Here is an 18,992-nt window from a genome sequence, read left to right as displayed (position 1 = left end):
TAGCACAGTTCAATCTCCGACCGTGCAGCTGAGAGGTGGAGGTGGTTTATTACACCGCTTGATCCATGTCCTCCACCCAGCTGCCAAATTAATCTACTCATGCATGTGGTGGGTTTTGTTTACGGATTTGCAGGTCAAAAATCAACAAAAATGAATCTTTTATTAAAGGTGCTGTGTGTAGCGTTCTACCATCTATTCATTTATTCTTATTTGAGTGCCTTAGATCATTTTAATTAGCTTTTTAAAATAAAGCTTGCGTCAAACCAAAGATGAAAAGTGATTTACACAAAACAAAACATGATTATGATGTAAAAGAGGCCATTGAAAGTGTAAGGATGTCAAACAGTGTGACAAAATATGACAATAAAATAAATAATATGTAGTTATTCTAGATCGAAAACAGTACAGATCATATCCAGTGGTCTCTATTCAAGTATAAGTACTGTTAGATTACTAAAATATTACTCAATTAACAAGAAAAAGTACTGGTGTTAGAAAACTACTTGAGTAGAAGTACAAAGCATTCCAGTCAAGAACTACTCAAAGTATTAGTTACTTTTTCATCAGTGGCACTTAGTGAATTATCAATAGCAGCATTCAGCTCAAACTCCTGCAACATTCTGCTCAGTGATCTCACTCACCTCTCCAAACTAGGGTTTCAAATTTTGTGCTTCATCCTCAACTGATAGCTGTAAATGCTAACATTAATTGATTAGTCACAGATCATTTCTAAGATACAAAATGCATGTTTGCATGTTTTCTTCTTCTTCTTTTTTTTTTCAATTCAAGTTTCCTTATTCAACAAATCAGTTGCGATTATTGCAATTTCTCAATATTTTTAACTGGTCAAATTCCAAACAGTTAGTCAATGAATGAATAATTGTTAACATCTGTATTCCAAACATGTGCCTGCTGCAGCATTCTGGGGGGGTTTCATCAGTATGTCCTGGTTTTCATTGGCCCGTTTGTGATCAGATCACCTTATTGGCTACAAAAATTTAGATGAAAGGTTTGAATATTAATTTAAATTATACCCAGTACTCAATTATGATTTTAAACTAAGTAGATACATAGTGTAATGAATACTTAAGTACAAGTAAAAGTACAGACTTGAAAATCTACTCATAAAAGGACAAGTACCCCAAAAAAGTATTTAATTACACTAATAATATTTGTAAATAGTTACTTCCACCCCTGATCGCACCTTAAAGTTAAAAAATAAATTTTAACTCATAGGTTTTTTTTAAAAAAATAGATCAAAATATGATATCAATATGATGACAGCCCTCATCAGCACTGTACATATTATAGTTACCATACAGTTCTTAAATAGGTGCACTGAACTTCATGCTCCGGTGAGAAAGGTTGGTCTTGTCTCATGCTAGGACTGTGTATCAGACTCAGTACTTTTAAGGTATTGAATTAAACAGCCCAGTACCAAGCAGTATCAAAACTTCTCCAGTCAGTCTCCAGTCACACTTCCAACTGATCCTTTTTTGTACCCAGACCTAGAAAAAAATAAAATAAATTTTGTGAAATTGTATAAATGCTTCCATTCACATGATGGGCATCACATGGAGTATTTTACTGTTGTGTACCGCGCACACAAATTAAACCCTGACATGGGAATGAACTGTATCTCATGTACACACATTTTGAGCGTAATGAAGTAAAACATGGCCTTGATATATATTTTCTTATATTTTATATATCTTATATTTTATATATTGTCTCTTTGGTCCGTGGCTTCGTACTGCCATGACTGAATAGAGCTGAGCCAGAAGTAGCACAGCTGACTAGCATGTTTGTGATCAACACTAGCTGTTGGTCTGTAGGGAAGACAGTCATGTTTGAGAAACTGCTAGCATGGCTATGAACTTCTAGTTTTGTTACTTGGGTGTCATCATGTTGGGTGTAGTGGCACATTTTCTGCTTAACTTTTTGCTGCTAGACAAACCATTTTACACTTTCTGAGATCCCTTTGTCACAAATGAATGTGTTTATTTATAATAGATGTAATGTATGTGGTTTATATTCACTTGTGCTTCCTCTCTGCTGCTGCGACACTTTAATTTTCCTGCATGGGATCACAGATGCTTAGCTCAGCTTCTCTCACCTCTCTTCTTGTCTTTCTGCTCTTGAGAGCAAACAGAAGCTACAGAGAGCAGGGGCAAGCAGAAGGTCAGTGAATTAACTAAGGATAAATGTAAATCTAAATTGTATTTTGGTGTCAGGACTCTGTTTCCTGTCACCTCCTATGAAGCTCAAGTCCAGAAAAAGTGAAAGCTGGAAGAGATCAATACCATCCTGCCATGTGGATGGATGTCGGTGGTTGGAGATGACAACCAGCAGCAGCAGAGACTGGACTGTGGGCACGAGAGTAACAGATTTACTAAACCACCCAATGGCAGCATGTGGTCTCAGCTGGACCGTCAGAAACACTGGAGTTGTCTGCATGAACCAGCTCCCTGTGTCTGCGTCATTACTGTTTAGCGTCGCCAGATGGGAAATGTTAAAGCACCGTACCAGAGGCTTATAATGATCGTATTTTTAGGAAAATTATCGTACACGAGTCATAACCAAGAGAATAAATACGTAATTTCAAAGGACATGGTCTGCTGCTACTGCTTATGCTGGCTGTAGGACCTGCTGCGTTCAGGGACTTGCCTTAAAGTCCCACTTTGAAGATACTCGTTCACAAATACAATTCAAAAAAACAGCAATCGTGCAACTTGTGGGACGTAGCACAAAAGGTTTGCCCTATACTAAGTGTTGCAAAGTGATCAGATTATTGTATATCAATGGACTTTTGGTGTTATTTACCGTACATCATACAGAGTTCAAAATGATCATACAACTACGATAATTTCCTACATCTGGCAACACTGTTACTGTTCTTAAAGACAGTAGGTTCAAATGCGGGTTTAAGTCACCCGACACAGGTTCATTTGTTGACGCAGAGGTTAATATTTTTAGCTATGCTAGCAGCAGATGTGGTCCTAAGTGATTTTTTCAAGCAACTCTTCTCTAGTGCCTAGTGCTTTTTATATTTCATGAATTTATTTTTCATGTTCCATATGAAACAAACCAGATATTTCGTGATAATTGGATAATTAGATGTGTTGGTAGGCATACTGCATGTGTTTCACTTTGGACAGAGCTCACTGTTAAACCTGCTTCCCTTACTTTACTAGTGCTGAGTTGAACATGTCATACTCCGGCTCTATGCTGAACACAGACATGAGACTGATATCAGTGTTAAATTTATCAAAAGTTTACAAGCAAATTCATCGTGGTGATCTGTATGGTCATCAATATTTTGGGATACTTTTAAACTTTTCATATGGAGCATAAACTCTGTGTGTCTGTAGAAAAGCAGGGTTTAATAATGCATAGACGTCCTGCTTCTCTCTATTTGAACGTTACCAGCCTGATCAGTCGGCCTCGTCCTGGATCCAGCAGCCTCATGAATTGCTCATGTTGGTTGTTGTCGCTTGTATTTGCTCATTAAAGAGATCATTTGCATTTAAAGTTTGAGATTCAGAGAACTGACAGCAGTTTGAACTGCTGGAAACAGCTGAGAGTGGAAATGATCGATCTGATTCAGGACAGCAGTGACTGCAACATAAATCTAACTCACATCACAATCAAACACATTCATGGAGTTTACATGGTCTAATTGACTTATGGCACTTTAAAGGATAACTTTGGTATTTTTCAACCAGGATCCTATTTTCCCATGTTTTTGTGTTTAAGTGACTAATGGTAATAACAGTTTTTGAAACTGGTCCAGTATTGAGTGACAGTGCTGTCACGAAACAGACTGCAGTGTAATCATTTCCCAAAGTATGTTCACTAAAAGTGCTGGTTTGTGTTTGACAGCATTATAGAGATGATCCCTACACTGCAAAAACAAAAAAGTTGAGCAAACTCAAAATTTTGAGGCAGTGGACTGCAATAGATTTTTGAGTTTTGAGCCCAACTCAAATTCAGAAATTTTGAAAAAGTTTAACCAACAATTGGTCTTTTGTTGAGCTGATTTGCTTTTCTTTTTTAGATAAATGTAAAGCTTTGAATTTTCTCAAAAGACTGTATTAAAAAAACATTGAATAAATTCACTGAAGTGAGAGTGAATGTTAAAATGATGATATTTTCTATTGTTACTATTACTATTAAATTTTTCAGGCACTTAAAAAAAAGAGAAATCAGACCAATTTTTGATTTTTTTTTTTTTTTTTTTTTTTTTGAAACTCAAAGATTCAAGTTATCTATCTCAACTAAAGATTGTAGGTCAGCAAAACCTTTTCAAGATAGGAGATTCTCTTCGGTCTGAAAAGTTGAAGCATTTATTGAGTTGTTGTCATGTTTTGTACGTGTAAGGTTTGTATTGCACAGCAGAAAGTATAGCGCACATTTCAGCAGCATTTAAAGTGTGATTTGACGATTGTAGGACAATGTTTAACATTATAAATTAATAAATTCTGCTAAATTTGAACTGCTCTCTGAGTGTTTTCTTAGTGTTAGACTAGTCGACTAGTCTTAATTAAATTTTGCGTTTAACTGACAGGGAAATTAGTCGTTAGGAACATCCCTAGTCTGGACAGACATGGATGTAAGCTGCAACTTGAGGTGTGCTGTTTTCTGGTGAATAAACATATTTCACAAAATATCAAACTGTTCCTTTAAGGAACCAAAGAGCCATGGAGTCCATAAAAGAAGGAGCTATTGTATTAGCTGTTTCAGATGAGGGCTGTACCAAACTCTGAATTCTATCAGTTAAATTGATTATTTGACAATTCCGTTACCTTGAATAAACTGTGTTATCATGCTCTCTGGTTAGCAACTGAGACTGAAAGCAGTCACCACATCATCAAACTTGAAGCACCACCGATTTGATGAGGACGTATGAATGAAGGTACTTGTGAGTGGACATTTAGACCGGGGAAAATATACACCACACTATGATGCACCAAAGCCAAAACAAGAAAAACTGCCATTGCAGCATCTTGCATCACTTCATTTTTGCTCTGTATGCACTATATCATCCTGCTCTGATTGTATAAAACACCTCACAAATAATTCAGACCCACAGATTCTGATCTGTGTTCTGATTCTTTGTATCATGACCTCAAAATGTGAGTCCATAATGACTCTTGTTATGACTCAGTACACTGTGAGAGAAGCATTTCATGTTAGTGCTGTAAAGAGCTTTATAAGGTTACCTTTCATGTCAAAGAGCTTGAATATGCTCTGCTCAATCACAGCTTGCACCATTTTACAATAAAATAGTAGTTACAGAGGGGAAATAGCTGTCCATAAGACATCAGCTGAGAGCATTGAGTCTGTTTTTATGATTGTTGAAATGTATTATTGTCTCTGAGTCCTCTGCTGAGCGAGAAGGAAGGGGACACAGAGGGTCAGGGGGTCACAAGGGGATGGTGAATTGCGCGACTGGAGCTGACTTCCTATGTTGTTATCAGACGGTACCTAAACCAAACACGCACACACAATCAGTGGAAAACAGTTCACAGTGCAGTCTCCTGACAATTAAAGGCCCACAGTGTCAGATTTAGGGGGATTTACTGGCAGAAATTGAATATAATATTCACAAATATGTTTCATTAGTGTATAATCACCTGAAAATAATAATGATTGTGTTATATCATGTGTCATTATATGTGCAGTGAGTGTAGTTCCTCTTCCGTGGAGGCTTTCTACAGTAGCCCAGAATGGACAAACCAAACACTGGCTCTAGATGCAGCCTTTCATGCTTTGCAGGTTTCACAGTAACCGTAGTTTCTCCCACACACTTGGAAGAGAGGGTGAGGTGATGTTTTTGCAGTCTGGAAGATCATCACTACATGAAAACTCAGTCATTATCTGCTTATCCATGCCAACAGAAGGTCAGGTTTAGTTTTTCAGTCCACAAAACTCTGCTGGAGTTTCACAGGAAAATGGTGTTGCAGAATCTCCCAAACAATGGAAGTGAATGGTGACCAGGTTTCAAACAAACAAACAAAAAAACATAAAATGCCTCCATACAGCTCGTCTGGTGTAATCCAAGTCTCCTAAAGCTCCAACATGCCAAGTTGACTGAAAGTCATCATTTACACCATGTCTTTAGCCTGAATCTTCACTGCAGATTCTAAGCTCGGAGCCACATTCATGTGTGCATGCGCACTACTTGAACTGTGTGTGTAGGTGAGCGTGCAACAGTGAACAGCATGTCTGGGCTTCAGGAGGCTTGGATTACACCGGTTGAGCAGGATGGAGGCATTTAACGTTTGTTTGTTTGTTTTTTTCTGTTTGAAAACTGGTCACCATTCACTTCAGTTGTTTGGTTTTCCCGTGAAACTCTAGCAGTGTTTTGTGGACTAAAAAACCTTCAGTCTGCATGAAGGTGAGTAAATAATGACTGAATTTTAATTTTTGGGTGAACTATGTCTTTCAGGCTTGTACTCTGTAATCTACACCTTAGGTACGTCGTAGCTGGACGAACTGGAAATGTATCTTGATGTCGCAGTGAAGTAGGCTGCAGTAACTGTGATTGGTTTGTTTTGTAGCACCACATTTCCTCCCAGACATTCCAGACTGCAATTTCATGAGTTTCTTGAGTCTGTGAATACGTACATTTGTATGACTCCTCTTTGCCACATTATAAAGACTGCCAGTGACAAACAACATTTATAAACTCCAGCATGATCCCCTCAGTTTCAGCCGTCATTGTTTGAAGTGCCAGCCCGTTCTCGTCCAATACCGATATTTTGTCACCGCCCCTCTGCATCAAACGCTGCAGGAAAGCCTTTTTGGAAATGTGGTCAGCGTTGAGAAGCAGTTGCAGTTTGGTTAGGTTTAGGAACAAGACTACTTTGGTAGGTTTATAATAAAACCATGTTTGAGGTTGCAATAACTAGGTTATGTACGTTGAGACAAAGGGGATGAATGTAATATTATCAACTTTACAACCTTTACAATTTTTGTGTGAAATGGAGAGAATTAGACCCAAAAGTGAGACCCAGACAGCTGTTCAGTTTTAAGTGGCTTTTATTTGAAAAAAAACAAAAAACAAGAATGGATGTCTTGAGTTGCTGCTGGGCTCTCAGGAGAAACAGGGCAGGCAGGCAGAGCGAGGCTGGAAGCAGGCAGCAGGCTGAAGTGGCAGGCAAATGTGTGTCGAACTAAGGCAGAAAAAGGACAAGCTTTAAGCAAAAATCCACAAGGGGGAAAAAAAGCAATCAGCAACAAGTAGGCGGTGGTTAGTACCGCGAGGCAGACTGAACGGTCTGGCAGAGAACGGACTGCAGAGCCGGGGTGTTTGTACTGCTGGAGCTGATTGGTGGATGGTTTTCAGGTGAGGAGGCAGATTGGCAGCAGAACTGGTGAGCCACACCCAGACACAGAGACACAGAGAGAGACAAACAAGGAACCACAAGAAACAAAGGGGAGGGGAAAACAGCTGACGCATGAGGAATGGAGGAAAAGGCAGACTATGACACTTGTAGCACTATGGAGCAATATTTTGATGCGTGGGTCCTTTTCCTGCTGCCAGTTCTGCAAGTATTCCACTGACTGACAGTTTCTGATGGTAACCCTGGAAAAAATGTTGCAATGTGCCAGGAAAGGCAGAGAAGAAGAAGAAGACTGTGAGCAAGTAAACAGACATGAGAGGATTCATATTAATGAGAAATGTTGAATTTAAATATAATTTTGTTTACAAGAAAACTCTCTCTTCAAATTTGAGGCCAGTGGAACCAGAGGTGTGGACTTGAGTCATATGACTTGAACTTGAGTCAGACTTGAGTCACAAATTAGATGACTTTAGTCAAATCAAAGCACCACTGTTTTGTGACTTTACTTGGACTTTTGATTTGAAATGATGAAAAAACAATTTCTTTAGAAACTTTGAATCCACAGTTCATTTCATTTCCCTTCATGTCCCGAATCAATAAACATAAACACTGTTCATTCTCAGCAAATACACACTTGATTCCCCAGATTCACTTTGAATCTGAATCTTTAATCTGACTATGAAGGGAAGAACCGTGAAGAACTAATGTTACGTGACCGGCCTCAAGTTGGGAGAAAATGATACCAAAGATAATATCAGCCTTGTGCAAACACTATGTGGTTTTCAACAAAAAGATGCAAAGACAATTGTGCACAGTATGTGCAGATCGAAAATTACAGATGGAGACGCAACAACTTTCAACTTAGTTTGACATTTGAAACATCTGGTAAAGAGCGAATTACGACTTGTTCAGGACTCGAAACTTCAAACTTCAAACTTGGGACTTGGGTTTTTACTCCTAAGACTGGTGCACTGATCACCATAAAAGATGCTGATCATAGTTTACATTAACTTTGAAGTTTCTCTTTGCTCATGCACAGTTCAGAATATACTTTCAGTATCTGTAAGTGAAGACAAAAATAGAGAAAATGCAAATAACCTGTTAATTAGCTGTTAATCAAGTTCCTCTGAGAAATGGTTGAACTACATTTGTACTGTCAATTCTATATTTACTTTTTCACTTTGGGATTATTGGTTTTCTAAAATTCAATTTTCTCTTTTTAACATGAAATGAAAATACTGTCTACTTATTACCTTTTTTAAATTTATATATATATATATATATATATATATATATATATATATATATATATATATATATATATATATGTATATATATATATATATATTTACCTGTAATGAAGTCTGAGAGATGGGATTGAAACCACAAGGACAATCTAGAAAGTGTACCTTGAGTTAAAGAATATTTACTCACTTTGGTTATGTTTCTTTTCATAACAGAAAAGTTTTACTGAAAGTAAAAATCACGCTGTATTAGTCAGCCCAATTAGTCAGAGTTGAAGGTAAATCCTCTCACTCTCGGCCCACTTAATGTTCTCAATTTCTTCAGCATCTCAATGTCGTTTTTGTGAATCAGGTTATCTTTTCCTGATGGGAAAATTGACTTTTTCTCGCTTTTTGTGCAGGCGGCAAATACGCATGCAAACGTGTCTTCATTTCACACAACTTTTGAGAGACTGTTTGACAGAGTGAGGACATGTAGTCAACAGATACAGTATATACTGTGAAGAAAAAAAATGTAGTGAAGGAATGATAAATATTTTTCTCAGGCCTTTGGGCTTACTTGGGTTGTGATTTTCAGAATAAAGCGCCGCTGTGTTTTCTCTCCCTCTTCACACGCTCTGCCTTATTCTGGCTCGCAGCTTTGTTCATTCTGCCTACAGAGGAGGAAGACCTCTTTGAATGAAGGAGTCACACCAGAATAAAACAACACTTTATAAAGAGATTTCTTCTTTGTTGTGGATTTTTCTTGACAGTATTAGGGGCTAATATAGCACATGTACTTATCACAAGTGCTCCATTTATTTTGGAAGAATGTTAATATTTCTTACAAGATCATATGCAAAAAGAACCTGCTTCAAATGATCCACTGATCAGTGCTTTAAATACAACCTGATAGAAGCTGTTGATCCTCACACCTCTGCATTTACTCTACACAAACAGAATATAAACATGTTTAAACCTTATATGTGTGTGTGCAATTCATTTTAATAAGATAAACAATTTCTGAAATTGGAAGGTATTTAAATCCGTGAATGCTCCCTTTACTCTTTGAATATGAAGAATTTATGCTAATGATGCAGACCAAAATTAATCCTAATCTTCAGTTTCACTCAGTGTATCATGTTGCTACACAAAGACATAATTCCGATGAACGCTTTGGCATGATACACAACCCGAGTGGAAAATATATTTGCTTCTGCCACGCAGCTTCAATTAAATTACCAATAGGCTAAGTGCAAGTGTAACTAAATATAGCGGTTTGAACGCGGTTTGACCCACCGGTGAATTCAGCTCTGCTCATAAATACGACATAAAATAAGGGTTCCGTTTGGAGAGGAGATGGGAATTAAAAGTGTACCTGAAGCTGCAGATTAGGTGGTTAAGTTATCCACTTAATGGTCGTGCTGGAGCTCAGTACAGAGTGAAAATAGCAGGGGCTGCGTGTGTGTCGTCCTCGGAGCTGTCAGGCTTTACCCGGCCTTATTAAATGATCAGCTACGCTGTGTATTGTCACAGCCTGGTGAGTTTTGGCAGCGGCGGCCATGAGCTGCGGAGCACTGATGCCAAAAAGCGGCTTATCTTGATGGATGGGTTCATTATCACCTTCTAATTACAGGTGGATTTTCAGGTGTATTCATTACCTGCGCTGACCGAGGTTGTGTGTATGTGGGTGTGTGTGAGTCCGGGGGTTACTGTTACACCGGCTGAACTGCGGGGGGTCAGCTGGTGTGTGTCGGGGGGGTCCAGGGGTTCCTGTTTCAGCTCTGCTGTAGGCTCCCTGCAATATTCATGAGCTCTGTGGGGATCAGTGTGCTGTGCAGCGCTCAGACCGCCTCTCCCTCTCAAACTGCCTTCTTTACTCCATCAAACACTATCACAAGTGTGAGTGTGCATCTGGCTTTCAGCACACTGACGACTGTGACTGCTCTATATATTCAGTGTATATGAGACTCCAGCTCTGTCATCATCATCATCTATGAGTTCTTCTTCATACATGAATTTCTGAGTAGGATTCCCGTGTGAATTTTGAAGTTATATTATATTTATATTTCTGGATTGAAGCTGTGAATATTGGAACCCCCTTTAAAATAAGCTAGTATATCTCAGGGGGGTGATCCAATGCAATAAACTTGTCAAACAATAGGAAATAGTTTCTGCTAGTTTTCCTTTAAATAAAAAGTTAATGCCAAATAAAGAAAGTATAACCAGAGTGTCAAAAAAAAGCCTCTTAAAACTGCACAAACTGATTCAGTTTTTTTGGCCACTTGGAGGCAGTGGACACCAGTTATGAAGTCTATGCTGACACATAATCAACATTTAATACGTCGAAGTTGTGAGAGAACAGTTGCTTATTTACACATTGAACAGTTAGAAAGCAGTTTTCTGTCTGATCACCTGATAAATTTAAGTCTAGTATTCAATCTCTTTTAGCTCTGTTTTTGGTCTCTACCAACTCCTGAGGGAAATATCTGGCTCTTTATCTCCTAGGCTCTACTATGTTTACCAGCTAGTGGGGTAATGCTGACATAAATTTTCTCCAACTGGCTCAATATTAAATCAAATACTGAACCAGTAATATCAATGTTCACCAGTAGGTGTTGCACATGACTCAAGCGTGCCTGGTTGGAGCTTAATGAGAGACATTTAGCCACAACACGATGTGTGCGATTAGTTGACTACATGATTAAATGTTGCCACCCTCGCTAGTCGTTGCCTCTAAGGTGTTATTCAGCTGATCACCACTAGTCGGGGCTGTGGCCCCACTGGACAGCAGTGGTTTGGCAGTGTTTTAATCTACAGATTTGAAAATAATGTTGAATGTAGGCTGTGACAGAATAAACTGGTATATAATCACTTGACTGGAGCAACATGTGACCACATTCAACACAGACACGGACATTAACCTGCAAGCAGAGCAGCTGCTGCTGCTAGCACTGCTAATGTTAGCCACACTGTGTAGCAGGCTGGCAGCTAATATCAGCTCTGGATTGTTTACCCCCTGACACTGTGATCCTCTGTGGTCTAAGATGAAGCATTTAGTGAGCTGTTGTCGTGTTTTGTAAGTTAATGTGTAATATTTGTATTTTCACACATTTCAGCAGCTTTTAAAACACGGTTTGGTGATTGCAGACTGTGATTAATGGCTTCAAAGGGGTCTTAATACATACAGTTTTTTTTGGACAGTGTTTAACATGATCAATTTATAAATTTTGCTCACTCATAACTGCGCTGATTGTTTTCTTACCGTTAGACTAGTCAACTAGTCTAAATTTTGATCAAGAGGGAAATCAGTCATCAGGAACATCCCTGGTAGACACCACTCTAAGAAGTCACAAGATAAATCTGAGGTGTCATGATATTAACAAGACACATAGGAAATAGGGAGAAAAACAAACATTTATGCTACACAAATTGGTCATTTTTGGTGTGTTTTTACCTTTTTGGGCCTCTACAAACTAAAAACTTATACTAACCTAGTCTGAGAAGTGAACATCACTGTTAAATTAAACTGCTCCAAGCTCACAGACATAGGCAGCATGTGACCACTGCTCATAAGAAAAAAAAAACAATTGGTTATCAGGGGTCACAAGCCAAAAATGGAACCAGTAATCTAAACCACTTATTTGGAAAAGAAGCCCAAGCTGTGGCTGAAAATTATTCACTCATTCAAACCTCACTGAACACTGGGGAGTTTTGTGCAGAGAGCTACAGGGGTTTTACTGAGTTTTGATTGGCAAAATCTAAAAACACTTTCGGACACGACCCGGGTCAGTATTTGTTGAAGGTTTTTAACACCGACACCACTGAAGCCACTGAGGACACTCAATTCTGAGAAAATCAAATTTTGAATAAGGTTGATGTCGACATATCGATATCACTTCTCTGCATTAAACCAAGAACATGAAATAAGTTCTGAGGTCCCTGATGTCCATCCTGTGAACATAAAAAAACAGAAAGATGTCTTTCTTAGCTCTATTAAAATGTCCAGCTTATTGAACATTCTCAAATGGAATAACTGTATGAATCAATGAAAGCATGTTTAAGTCAGTGGACATTAACTTGACAAAATGCTCCCTAAGCAACTCAGTTAGCCAAGAATGAATGTCTTTTTCCTCTTACTCATGTAGCAGCTGAAAAACAGCAAGGCTCATAACGTCAAGTATAATTCTATATCATGTTTCACCAACACAGAACGATGAACACTGATGGTGTAATTTATGGATCAAGGATGCTAACTGTGTTTGCAACAGTTTGCTGTTAAACTGGACTACCATTTAGCTTTGGATAATATCACTGGGTGTATGTAGTCAAACCTTACATACACTAAAAAACATAATGGTTTCTAAAGCCCTTTTTGAAGCATTAAACATTCAGTGTCTACAGGGATTTATTGGCAGAATGTGGCATAAATGGAATATAATATTCAGAAGTAGGTTTTCATCAATGTATAATCACCTGAAAATAAGAAATAGATCTCCTGACTTTTCATCTATCGTCATCATCAGGTTGAAATTTTGGTACCTGCAAAAATTATATTCCCATGAGCCTCTGCTGTGCTTAGTGCTAAATAGCAACTAATTAGCATGTTCAAACTCTAAAGCGAGATGGTGAAAATGGCAAACATTACTCACTAAATGTAAGCATGGTAACATTTTCATTCTTAGCACAATGCCAAGCTGCTGTTAGCATTTAGCTGAAGTGCCGCTGTGTCCAGGCAGCTACAGTCTCACAGAGCTGCTAGCTTGGCTGCAGAGTCCTGTTTGCACAGTGCCTCATTCCAGTTGAGCTTGTAAGTTGGAATTTCCATGTTCCCACTTGGAAATTTCAACTGGAACAAACCCTGAAATTGGATTTTCGACTCGGGAATTAGGAGGAACCTCTCCAACCCTGGCCTCAAATCCAAGATGGCTGCTGCTGCATGTATCAGCAGAAGTGAAAGCTGAAGTAGTATACCATTTGTTAGCATTTCTATCTTTTGTCTATTTAAATCAGTCATACAGAGTGCTGTACAACTTCTATCTGTGGGCATCTTGCTAAGGTGTTTGTATGCACAAATTACCTCATAACATTAAATTTTTCATGGTGCTGTTTATTTGTTCTTCAACTGGTTGTACTGGAGCACAGTCAGCTCAAGTGTGATGTCTTTTCCACACCCAAACGCCTTAATAGAAGGCAGCTTAAGTTAATCTAAGAGACATTTAACTCAAACAAACAAAATGTGTTTAAAATCTCTCAGACTGTGAACATAATCCGTTTGTCAGATGTTTAATCCTACATTCAGGACATCCCAGACAAATAAAATATTCCATTGCCACAAAATCATCTCAAAACACTTTCACTGAAGAGAAGCATCTGAATGAACTATGCTGACATGACCTTTTTCTTTTAAAATGAAAACAAAACACTTGTATGTCATATTTGCACAATGTCACAAACACATTAGTTCATGTGTGTGAAACTTGGAAGATGCTGCACTTAGTTGAAAAGTTTTTAAAAATATATTTTCATATTGTTTTGGCATAATTTAAATGTGTCCCATGTTGACAAGTGGAAATGAATAATTGAGAAACGTTTCTCCGAGCTCATTTTTGCCCCGGGGTCCCCTAAAGGATTAATCCAGCCCTGGATGTAAACTTGACAGGCGAGTTTCTGTCTACACCGAAGACAGAAACTCAGAGTAATAAAGATGTTAGAGGAGGTTTAACAGCTCCATGAGGCAGAATTCGACAGCTCTGACAGCAGGTTGGCACCGTTAAAAGTTTTCCCATCTGTCATAATGCTGATGGGAAACTCTGACCAGCTCCTATCTGATATTTCAGTAAAAGTTGTGTTTCAGCAAAAATGCATTGTTTGTGTCATTGTTTGATGAATGTTTGCTAGTTGTTTCTTAGTATGACCTTAGCTTAAAGGGATAGTTCACCCAAAAATGAAAATTCAGTCATTATCTACTGACTCTTATGCTGGTTGACGGTCAGGTTTAGTTTTTTAGTCCACAAAACACTGCTGGAGTTTCACAGGAAAACAGTGTTGTAGAATCTCCCAAACAACTAAAATGAATGGTGACCAGTTTTCAAATGTAAAAAGCAGCTGGAAAAAAAACATATATGCCTTCAAACTGCTCCTTTGGTGTAATCCATATTTCTTAAAGTCCTGACACGTGTTCGCACACCATCACAACACACACACAGTTCAGACAGTGTGCACATGAACGTGGCTCCAAGCTAAGGATCTACAGTGAAGATTCAGATTAAAAACATCGTGTAAATGACATTTTTAAAGTCAACTTGGCATGTTGGGGCTTTAGGACACTTGGATTACCCCAGACGAGCAGTATGAGTATTGAAAACTGGTCACCATTCACTTCCATTGTTTGGGAGATTCTGCAACACTGTTTTCCTGTGAAACTCCAGCAGAGTTTTGTGGACTAAAAAACTAAACCTGACCTTCAATCGGCCTGAGCGTAGGTAGATAATGACTCAATTTTTGGGTGAACTATCCCTTTAACCTAACGCACACATGGTTACATTTACAAATGCTTGTCAAAATAATAAGTATACAAAAGCAGAATTATGATAGTTCACCTGTAGTGGTCCTAATAAGTCATTATATATCATCACCTAGACATGTAATGCATTATGAGTTCCTGGTAATTGGTATAATCAGGTGATGACCACAGTTATAATAAGCATAATGTTCATAGTGTGTAGGAGGTTGAATGTTTAATGGAGCAGCTGAACAGTTAATGATAGGATAGGATATAATTAATATAATTTTCTGATGATTATATTCAAGGAACTGATCTTTGGTACTAATGGGCATATCTGTTTGTAATGTATCACAATGTGAGTCATATGTAAATGAAAAACAGTAAATGATAAAATGTCACAGTTAAACCATATGTGTATATTATCATTTTGCTGACTTCCAGTTCATGGAGCTCACAATCCTAAATAATGTGTCTCACGCTGTTGTGAATCAGTGTGCAGCAGCAGCTCTCAGTCAGACGGTTTCCCAACATATATTCATGTTTTCAGCATCAGCAAGTGGAGCTTTTCACTTGAGATGTGACAGCTACATGTAAACACACACTAAGTCTCAATGCAAAACCAATGGCAGCCAAACATAGTGTTTTAAGATATGTTTAAAGTGATTGATTGCTTGAAATGGCAGCTGCATCGCCTCTTGACGGCATGTGGACTTCATCTCTGAACGTGTAGTCTCATCACTGTCAGTGATGAAAGTAAATGCAAGTATTTGAGAAGGTGAATTGGAGGTTAGTGTGTGAAATGAGGTAGAAAGGTACCTTTTTTACTTTTGCAATGTGTACAACCCCAATTTTAAAAAAGTTTGGATGTTGTGTGAAATGTAAGAACAGAACGCAATGATTTGCAAAAACTTTTCAATCTATATTCAATTCAATACAGTACAAAGACAAGATATTTAATGTTCGAACTGATCAGCTTCTTTGTTTTCTGTGACTAACCAGAGGGAAGTAAAAAAAAAAACAAAGTTCACAATAAGATCTTGTCTTTGTCTAGCATCTGTTTCACAGACAAAAATGAGCTCAAATTACTTCTCAAATTTGGCTCTGGAGAAAAAGCCTTTGTCTCATCTCAGTCTGAGACTAATCTGAGCCCAACAGAAGATCTTAAAAAGTTCTTTTTTTTATGTCTCAGTGCACTGATCTTATATATGTCTTAAATAACCAGCTCTTTAGATAATACTGAAATTTAAAAGAAAACTCTTTAATCTTAAATGAGATCTTAACTTTGTCTTGGTGGTCAAGTGAAAGACTTGCTGCTCCTTAAAGTTGTCAAAGAGAAACATCTCAAAGAGAGACACCTCTGAGCTCAGCAAAAGATCTCCTGCTTTTTCTTTTCTTTTGCTCCTTTTTTTCTCAGTGAGTTCAAAATAAGAATCTCATTTATTTTTCATAAGACAAAGAAAAGACAATTGTGAGAAGTAAAATTTTCCTCTGGATATACCTGCAACACATTCCAAAAAAGTTGTGACAGCAGCAGGTTTACCACTGTGATACATCACTTTTCTTTTAACAACACTCAGTCAGTGTCTGTGAACTCTTTCACTATGAAGACATGCTGTTGGGACACATGTACAATGTGTCCAGGCATCGTCTCACTGAAATAACCAGGGACGTCTCTGAAAAAAACATTGTCTGGATGGCAGCATATGTCGCTCCAAAACCTGTATGTACCTTTCAGCATTAATGGGGTCTTCACAGATGTGACAGTTACCAATGATGCCATGGGCACTAACACACCTTCATACCATCACAGCTGCTGTCTTTTGAAGTTAATGCTGGTAACAATCTGGATGGTCCTTTTCTCTTCAGCCTGGAGGACACAATGTCCATGATTTGTGATAACAGTCTGAAATGTGGACTCATCAGAACACAGGACACTTTTCCACTTTGCGTCAGTCCATCTCAGATGAGCTCAGGTCCAGAGAAGTCTGCAGTGTTTCTGCATGTTGTTGATATATGTCTTTCTCTTTGCATGGTGGAGTCTTAACTTGTATTTGTAGATGTAGAGACAAACTGTGTTTACTGACAACAGTTTTCCAAAGTGTTCCTGAGCCCATGTAGTGTCCTTTATACAATGATGTGGGTTTTTAATGCAGTGCTGCCTGAGGGGTCAAAGGTCACAGACATTCAGTGTTAGTTTTCAGCCTTGACCCTTATAGGCAGAGATTTCTCTGAATCTTTTCCTTCTGTTTTGTTTTTAGAATTGTTGTTCTTAAACTGTTGGACTGTTTGCAGCTTTTCACACAAGTGGTGAACTTCACATTCATGCTTGTGATTTTTCAAGGACGCCGCTTTAATACACAGTCATGATACTGTCACCTGTTACCAGCTCACATGTTCACCTTTGGAAGGTTCCAAACAGATGTTTTTTGAACATTCAACTTTGACAGTCTTCAGTTGCTCCTGTTCCAACTTTTTTTCAAACATGTTGCAGACATCAAATTCACAGTGAGCGTATCTTTACAAAAAACAATAAAGTTTGACCATTAAATATCTTGTTTTCGTCCAGTATTCAGCTGAGTACAAATCCAAAAATGATTTGCAAACTGTTGCACTGTTTTATTTACATTTTACACAAAGTCCTAAGCATTTCTGAAACTCAAAGTTAAAATAACTCAAATCTGTACGTATAAATATATAAATATAATAATACAAATCTATAAACCATTAGCTGCCAAACTTTTCTTTATCTTTCTTTCTTTCCTGTAGTTAAAGTATTGCTGTCTCATAAATACATGTATCAGTAGTATTGGTGCTGTACATGTCAGTTACCTCTGTAGGAATGAACCATTTTCCTGTCACTTTGCTTAAAAAGCAGCAGCCTCAGAGAGCAGACAGTCAGAGCTGTAGGAAAACTTCTTCAGCCTAAAATAATAATAATAAAAAAAATCTTGTTTCAATTTGCGGACAGTAGTTGTAGTTTGTTCTTCCTGCTTTGAAAAGTCGAAGTGCTCACCTCAGAGATACAATATTTTCCTCTGAAACGTGGAGCAGAATTATTTCCAAAAGAATGGAAATACTCCAGAAGTACAAATACCTCAAAACTGTACTTGAGTAGTATCAGAATAAATAATAAGTTATTTAGTATCAATGTTTCAAAGGAGTTGAGCCACAATAAAACATCAGTATCAGTTCTTACAGCAGTCACACACATTTTACACATGAAATGCCTCCATAGTTTTTCAATCCTTGACTTGTAAGTATAACAGAATGTTATGTAAAATAATCAGTAAACAGGTTTTTCTTTTCAGTGTGTTAGAACTGTGTGACATGTTGATCCAAATCTAATCTTGTAATCATTGTATTTAACAACCAACCAGGACTGTCAAAATAAAGTTCAGTCCAAATCTTAAACAACAACAACAACAAACATTGTAAATCTAAATCTTGTCATTTTTATCATCATTTTGTGTCATTTCAGTGAAGAGCAGAAGCCAAACAGGAAACTCCAGAAGTGCCTAAATAAGGTTCCCTCCAGTAAAAAACTGAGAAAAATACTTCTCTGACCTCATGATCAATCACACTGCTGCATGTCGACAGAAACAGGGCAGATGAGATAAGATGCAGACTTTTCTTTCATTAGTTCTTTCTTTCTTTCTGTAGGACCGGGTCATGGGACAGACAGAGCTGTAGTTAAACTTCTTCCATATTCACACACACTCTATGAGGGACGTGCCTCCTTAATAACACACTTTTATATAAGAAGGTAGCATGTTTTTGCTGTAAATGTATTTGGTGTGATATGTTGATCCAAATCTGATGTTATATATCCATATATATATATTTATTATTATTGTAATAGACAGCTAAAACCAAGCAGGAATGTAATAACACAAATGTGTATGACCAAAGTTG

Source organism: Lutjanus erythropterus, chromosome 16 (assembly GCF_056507025.1).
Source record: "Lutjanus erythropterus isolate fLutEry1 chromosome 16, fLutEry1.hap2, whole genome shotgun sequence".
NCBI lineage: Eukaryota > Metazoa > Chordata > Actinopteri > Lutjaniformes > Lutjanidae > Lutjanus > Lutjanus erythropterus.
Note: the sequence above shows the minus strand (reverse complement) of the source record.